This window comes from Marmota marmota, unplaced genomic scaffold (genome assembly GCF_001458135.2).
Source record: "Marmota marmota marmota unplaced genomic scaffold, marMar, whole genome shotgun sequence".
In the NCBI taxonomy this organism is placed as follows: Eukaryota; Metazoa; Chordata; class Mammalia; order Rodentia; family Sciuridae; genus Marmota; species Marmota marmota.
In genome coordinates this window covers 28858322-28866880 of record NW_025999968.1, presented here as the reverse complement: position 1 = coordinate 28866880, position 8559 = coordinate 28858322, and positions in this window count along the sequence as shown.

The following is an 8559-nucleotide window of genomic DNA, read 5'->3' as shown; positions in this document are numbered from 1 at the left end:
AGAGGCTTGGGTGTTTGGGCTTAAAGCAAACAAGTGATAAAGAACCAGACAGAGGTTTGAGTGGCCAGGTCATCCTGCAGCTAACTTTGTTTGGCATGCCCTGCAGACAACTAATTCAGCCTATCCTGCACCTAACAGAAAGTATTAATTAGCTTTCTGGGATCACTTTTAGAAGAGACCATTCAAAAGGGATCCATCTTCATAACATAGTCACCTGTTAAATGCCTCGCCTCCTGGTACCATCACTTTGGGGGTTTGAATTTCAACCTATGGATTAAGAGGAAGTGGGGCACAAAAATTAAGTCCAAAGCAACCCTTACTCTAATGCTGTTAGGCAGAAGGTTTGAAAGAATCCCAGGAGAGGAAATGAAAGAGACTAGTATGGCAACAATTTACAAATAACCGCATCTATTTCTCCAACTGCTCAGTTTATTTCCTGTCCCAAATTACTCATCATTTCCCCTGAAGCTTCACATATGGCTCAACCATAGTGACTTCTATATTCTGTGCCACTGCCCCCTACACTCACCTCACCTCCATTTGTGAGACAACTACCTCTGAGGTATAAGTATCATGAATAGTTTCTATAAGCTTGGGGCATCCCATTCATGTGTTAGAGACATCGTAAGAAAAAGAAATGGTTTTATGGATCCAAAACTACTTTACAATACTTTACAAGATTGTTATACATAACAGTTGGTTTTTCTGGTTCTTTCAGTTGCAGTATGATGCTTTGGATACATTTTTTACTTAAAATAACTAACATTAGCTAACCTAGGTGAATAATTACTGCATATGGCAGAGCACATTTCGTGGGGATGTCTGACTACATTTCAAAAATTTAAAAAAAAAAATTCTTGCTTTTAGTTTAGTATGTATTCCAAAGTTTTCTGAGAAAATTCAATTATGCTAAGAGTCTTGGCATATTCCCATTTCTTTACTCCCTGTATCCTACTGGATTTTAGGAAGAACAATTTGGTCATGCTCAATAGTTTCAAAATCTTTTTCTATTTTGGAAGGAGGATCCCTCAAGATTCTACCTTTGTGTGTGCTAAGTAGTTGCTAAACATATCTTGCTCTTCCTCAACTTCCATTGCTTATTAGTATTGATTTTTGCTTTCAAATGCATACCTTATTTCTAGATTTCTTTAGAATCCAAGCCAAGAAAGAACAGTGATAAATATTGAGTTAGTCAAAAACCCACAAGATGGGTTAAGAATTAAAGAACTGTGATACCGCCCCCCCCCAAAAAAAGAAAGAAAGAATGAAAAGAAAAGAAAAAAGAGAGAGAGAAAGAGAGAGAGACAATTTGGGGGAAAATATAAAATATACTGGAGAGAGGATTTGTTGAGACCAGGATACATGGCTTTGAGTTTTGTGCTGTAGGGCATTTTGCCCTTGGTGTATACAGTGGCTTATATTGGGCTATCAGGTATTTACTGTGATGCTATTGACTTTTAACTCCTGTGCACTGGGCAAGGGGCTTTAGTATCTGTCCTGGCACATGACAGCTATGTAACATGATTAGCAAAACCAAAGGCACAGGTTGAACTTGCTTCTGCAAAAAGATTGGGTGACCCTGGAACTTTAGAATACAGTCTACTGCATCTTGATCTTGAACTACACTTAGAGTATAGATACTGGCAGCCACGGCTTTAGCAGATGCCCTGGCAGATGCTGGCAGATCACAGAGGCCTTAGTAAGCAGGCACAGCTGAAGCAAACATACAATTATTGAGAAAAGAGTGTCTTCACAGGCATTTAAGCACTGGTTGGCAGAACAATCTTTGCTACTTTAAAACTGCAGCTGTGTTCCACTTGTGCTAGCAGCATTAGGGAGGTTCTAGCTTTAAATTTTGAGTTCTAGATTTACAAAGGTAATGCTGAATAGGCTTCCCATTTCAATTGAGTCTCCCAGAATGAAAGAATAAAATGAGATAACAAAATTTAAGAAAAAAACAACACTAAAAACCTCCCATAAAATGCTGGACTTTTAGCCCATAGATGTAGAAAATGCAGTAACAATGTAACACTAAACACATTTTGTAATTTTTAAAACAAAGAAAATACTATGGCCTCCAATAGTTCAATAGGGGCCTGTCTTCATAAATACCAGTGGTACTTAAGCTGCACAGGACTTCTTTTTAGAAGGATCCAAAGTTGGAGTATAAACAATTTCTAGAAAAAGCGTTTTCTTAGGCCTAATGTAATACTTTTTTAAAAAAATAATAAAAATGATTCAGGAATAAAAATGCCTGTTTGTGTGAGACTATGAACTCTATTTCACCACATGTACTCTATACTATTGTCAAATGCTGTGCTTGAAAGGAAAATGGTAATCAACGTGGTTATCAGCATTCCTAAGTTAATCATTTATGAAAAGCTTTAGTTAACCAGACACAGTTGTGCCTACCTATAATCCCAGCAACTGAGGATGCTGAGGCAGGAGAATTGTGAGTTCAAAGCCAGCCTCAGCAACTTAGTGAGGCCCTAACTATCTTAGCGAGACTGTGTCTCAAAATAACGAAGAAAAAGGGCTAAAAATGTGGCTCAGTCAGTGGTTAAGCACCCCTGGGTTTGGTCTCTGATACCAGGGGTAAAATTAAAGTTTTAGTACAGAAGATTTTGGAGACAGGGCAGAAAATCAATGATCTCCTGGTCCAACAAGATGAAGCTCTAAGGTAGGCTTGGTCTTGTGTCATAAAATATTATAGGAACTATCAATTCTAGTACATCTAAAAAAGTGAAGCACAACATAAGTGGTGTTGAGCTAGCGAAACTCCAGAGGGATTAAATAGCAGTACCCATAGAGGTAATTCTGGTTGTAGCTATTGAAATTGAACAGAACATAAGAGTTGGGAGGTGAAATTTAATGTTAATTTTTTAGAAACAATATTTGAAAAGCAAAGATAATTTCATTTTGGACTTCAATATCTCTGGATTTTAAAGCATTTTAGAATTCTAATTTTGAAATGGTTTAATCTTTGTGACTAATTTTTCTTTTGAAATTCATAATTGGATAGAGATTATGTTCGAATTTGGGGCATGTCTTTGTGTGGAAATTTTATTGCAGTGTTTTTGTATATTTTGTTCTTGGACTGCACTGCCTTCAATTTCATGGTAGGCCTAAAATGGGCTATGTTGAACTAAGTGAACACACAATATTTGTACTGGGAAACAAAACAGAGAACACCTATTTAGACATTGTAGTGCACAAACTTGGAATTGATGAAATGAATGTTGTATTGCAAATGTTTATCTATTTGCATCCTTTGGTGCTCCCAGGAAATTTTTTAAAAAATTGTAATGGTTGATATTCAGAGTCCAGCATCATAAAGGTGGGAACAGAACTGCACAGAAAGACTGAAACTTCTCTACATAGGAATTAACCAGAACCCTGCTTGTCTATAGATTTAATGGTGAAACCACCGAGTTAAAGGAATAGCAAAAAGAAAGCCACACAGAAAACAAAACTGTGCATATTATTGTAATGATGTTAGTGAAAGAGCAATTTCATTTTCCTAAAGTTTCTTCCCTGATTACTATAGGAGGAAAGGTGCCTAATTAATACGCAACTCTTGGCCTCTCTTTAACTCAAGGGGGAATGCCAGGACTATCAGATAATCTTTAGAATATTTTTGACATAATTTGATCCTCCCTTTTTTATCTCGGGAGTAAAATCCTCACAAGGAAAAGACATTTCCTTTTGTTGAGGGGTTTATTTTCAATGTTACAAGTCTTAAGCAAGTTGACCATAACTTCTCTCAACTACCTCTTCATTTTCCTTGTTGGAAGGACAGACACCCAATGCAGAAGTGTGTTTAATAGAGTAGATAATTCTATGAAACACTGGGACCCAATTATTATGTTATTAAATAATAATTAATAACATAATAATATATATAATAATATATGATATATTTACTATATAATATACATAATAATGTTTAAAAATAATAATACATAATAACATAGTAATATTTTGAAATGTCATTTTCCATGTCAAAAGCTGATTTTTTTGGCCTGTCATATCTAATTTTTGTTTTCTAAAAACTTTCATAACACTGGTGATAATTAAGTGTACTACATATAAGACCCCTTTAAAGACACAAGGACAAATTAACTTCCACAGTGGAAACTATTAAGTTTAGTTGCTGAAAATCAGCAATAACTTTACAATTTCTTCTATATGTAAAACCAGCAGAAAAGTCAACTTTAGCTACGGGCTATTTCTTCTAAAACACATGGTAGCTGTAAGCAAAATTCACTCTCATTTAAATCAGTGTATCTCAGAATCTAGAGAACAATGTGATCAGTCTTGTGCAGAATTATGCCAACATGGGAAAGTAACAGCCCATTTTTAAATAGAAACTAATAAACATGATTTTACATACTAAGTTTCATTGAATGGTACTGTTTTATTCATATTGAAAAAGTGAAGGTGGCCATCTCCATAGAAATTTTTTTGGGTGCTCACTTTGGCAGCATATACACAAAAATTGTAAATTTTTTTTGGTTAAATATGTGCTCTGCTGATTATTTATGTAATTATTAACAATACAAGGACATTTAATTATCACTAAAGGATGCTTTTTAAGGTCCACAAGAATAAGAGAAAATTTGTTTTATTTCATTCTTTAAGTCATGCAAAGTAGAGTATGTCATGGGGATAAAATCCCTGTAGGGTTTTTGGAATTCAGACCAATAATGAAAGCATGGAACCTGGTTTATGAGTTGGAAGGATAATATGTACTATAGAAATAATAGGAGGACAAGTGGGAAAATGAAAAATATAGAAGCCTTGTGTGCCTAAGGAAAGGCATTGACATTTTCAAATGATATTTGATAATGCCATTTCTGTAAATATGTTTTAAGTACAGAAACCTTTTGCATGAAAGACCTGCGGAAACTTTTTCTTAGGAAGTCTTAAGAGACATCTAAGAAATCTTTCAAAAATAGAGCTGATTTTCTCTATATGAAATGGATATCCAGACATTTTAATGTACATAAGGCAAAGTGTTACCCTAGTGTTCTAGCAACTTCTATTCTGACTTTCCTATTTATTTCTTCCACAAGGATTCAGGTATTATTATTATTATTATTATTATTATTATTATTATTACTATTACTACTACTACTACTACTACTACTACTATAACTACTACTACTATTGTTTTTTAGGGGAGTAGGGATCTGATCATGGTGCTGATTTTTTTCCCAGTAGAATTTCCACATCATGGTCTTGGCATAGGTGGAATAAAGCATATTCTGTAGTAACAAGACTCCTGCATCTCTCTTTTCTTGGGTTTCCTAAAGAAGAAAAACAAGAAGAGATACCCAACATTTAAAGTAATATTATTCTGGTGTTAACTGCATTTGCATCTTCATCACATTATTTATATGTTTCTAGTTTAGATTCTTTGTTTATAAAATACAAGTGAAAATTATAAATAGGACTGAGAATTACATGTGGAGATAAAAAAGGCATCTTAAACTTAAAAAAATCACAAAATAAATATTAGAACTCTTCCACCTTCCCCATAGAGGACTTACTGAACTAGTGTCTAATTCAATACCAACTGTAGAGATCCCCATGACTTTACTCTTATGAGATAGTCAAATAAACTTGATTATAAATGAAACAATTTTAGACTGAACAATTTTATAAAGTCTAAATATATTGGTGTAACCTATATATCATGTTTCTATTTCCACATGGATTTCATATAATAGAGACATTCTTGGAGGAAGGTAATTTACCATTTTTGCCAAAACTATCCATTGAATCAACAATACCCAACAGGACTCCTACGACAATGCTGCTATGGAAACATGCCATCTTCAGCATTTGGCTATGCATCAAGAAACATCTTTTTCTATTATTCTCTTTCAATTTAAAATGCATTGTGACTCTAGACAAATCATTAACCTCTTTATGTATATCTTGTAATATACTGTATCATTTTATTCTGTGAAGGTGTTTGGTTAAAATAATCTATACACATTCATTCAGCTTAATCACAAAACAAAACAACTGCAATCAGAATTTAAGCATGGCTTTACAGTTTCTAGGATCCCAAACTCTATTTCTCACCCAAGAGACCAACATCACCAAAATTCTATTTTTTTTTTCTGTTTCTCTGAGAAAGAAGCAGACTAGGAATCCATACACAAAATTTATTTGCTTCAATATCAAGTTCCTGTGCTTTTTCCCTGAACCTGGAATCTATTTGTAATTATTGTATTCCCCATATTTCTGTTTTCACATTGCTCAGAACCTGTTTTTGTCTCTTGAGGTCTGTATTTCCTTTTCTCTGATTGCAAGTTTCAGAATCCTTGGTACTCTACTTATACTCTGGTGTGTAAAACTCCATGGATATAGAATATATATCATCTTGCCTTCCTGAGCTTTGTATTTTCTCTATAAGCAATCTTGTATAGCATAGAAGCTCTGTTTCACCCAGCTTTAAATTAGTGTCTAAATTCCAAGAAATATTATATGTATATATATATATATATGTATATATATATATGTATATGTATATATTATATATAACACATAAATTCTGTAACTATTTATAGGAGGGAAAGTTTATTTTGGCTTATAGTATCAGAGGTTCAGTCCGTGGTGGTGGGCCAACTCCATCACTCTGAGCCCAAAATCAGGCAGAACATCTTGGCAGAAAGGCAAGCAAAAGAGTTTATGGCATCTAGACAGCAGTGAGAGAGAGAAGGGAGAGCAGGGCATATACTCCCTTCTGGGTGAGCCTCCAGTGACCCACCTCCTCTAGCCATGCCTCGTCTGCCCACATCTACTACTCAGTCCATCCAAACAACTATGGACTGATTAGGTTACAGCTCTCACAATCTAATCTACTCAAATTCAAATATTCCTGCATTAACACAGGAGTTTTTTGGGGACACCTAATATCTAAACCATAGCACACTTAAATAAACAAATATGAGCTACCATAGAAAAGCAGATAAGTAATCTTTTGGTTCTATAAAAATGTGAGGATAATTCTTTCCTAAATTTTGTCAGTAGTGAGGAACTATATTGCTGCAGTTTGTTTATTTATTCTATAACTATTTATTGCAATCCTGTTGTGTTATATGAAGCACTAAAGTTTGTCATTTACCACTTTAATTCTAATTATCATGGGTAACAAAATAACATTCTTGTCAATATAAATGTCCCTTGTATCACAATCTATTATTGTATTGTATTCTGTAGTAAACATCTGTTACATTTTGTCCATCATCTTTTCCTTTTAGAAATTGTCCCCTCCCCATCTGGTGGGATAATGTAATTAAAAATCTGCACAGTTTCTATCACTAGCCAATCTTATCCAGTGAGCAATTGAAGGATGGGCATAGAATCAAAGATGAACTGTTTCTAAATTATTCCAGGATAGAATAGAAATATTCTAAACAAGAAAGAAATAGCTCACCTCTCTTCTTTGGAACACTTCAATATAAGTATGGAATAAACCAGAATTTCTTGACTCTCTTTGTTTCTTTGGGAGTTTGGATTTATGTCACTAGAAACCAAAGCATTTAGATTAATACATATTCATCCTTTGTTATATTAACGGACCATACTGCAAGATGATGATCAGGTAAGGCAGTTTTCTTCTTCAATCCCTCTGAAGAGAATGAATGGTTTTCCTATCAGTGTTGTGTGAGAAGGTAGAGCTATAGCAATACACACAGAGACCACATGTGCGTGCGCGCATGCGCGCGCGCGCACACACACACACACACACACACACACATACACACACACTTATTAAATCTTATTTCTTCTGAATTTTAATGTCTGAATTTTGACCTAATATTGTGAAAATACCACAGCAGTGATGAATTCTTATCAGATGAAGCAAGTAATAATTTCTGTCAACTTGACTGGGCCACAGGGTACCCAGATATTTGGTTAGTTGTTGTTTCTGGGTGTGTCTGTGAAGGTGTTTCTGGAAGAGATTGGTATTGAAATCAATAGGCTGAGTAAAGCAGCTTGCTAGTGTGAGTGAGGCTCATCCAATCTATTAAAAACCTGAATAGAATAAAAGGCTAACTAAGAAAGTATTCTCTTTGCCTGACAATTTTTGAGCCAGGACATCAGTCTTTGTTCTGCCTTGGGACTTGGATGTGAACTATACATTAGGTTTCTCAAGAGAAATGGAATCAAGGGGAGATTTATTATGGGAACTGCCTCACGTGATTATGGAGGCTAAGAAGTCCTGCCGTCTGCCATCTGCAAGCTGACGCACCAACAAACAAGAATGCTGGTTTTTAATTCAGTGACTCTGGAGGTCTGAAAATCAACAAAGTGGCAAGGAGATGGAATCTCTAGTGTTAAGTCTCTGAACCCAAAGGCCAAGAACCAGGAGTAAATTCCAATATCTGAAAGCTAGGAATGGATGCCATAGCTCAGGAAGAGAGAGAGGGAATTTGCCTTCCTTCACCTTTTTATTCTATGTAAACCCTCATCAGATAGGAGGATACCCACCTACATTTGTGAGGATGGATCTTCTTCCTCTTTTTTTTTTTTTTTTTTGAA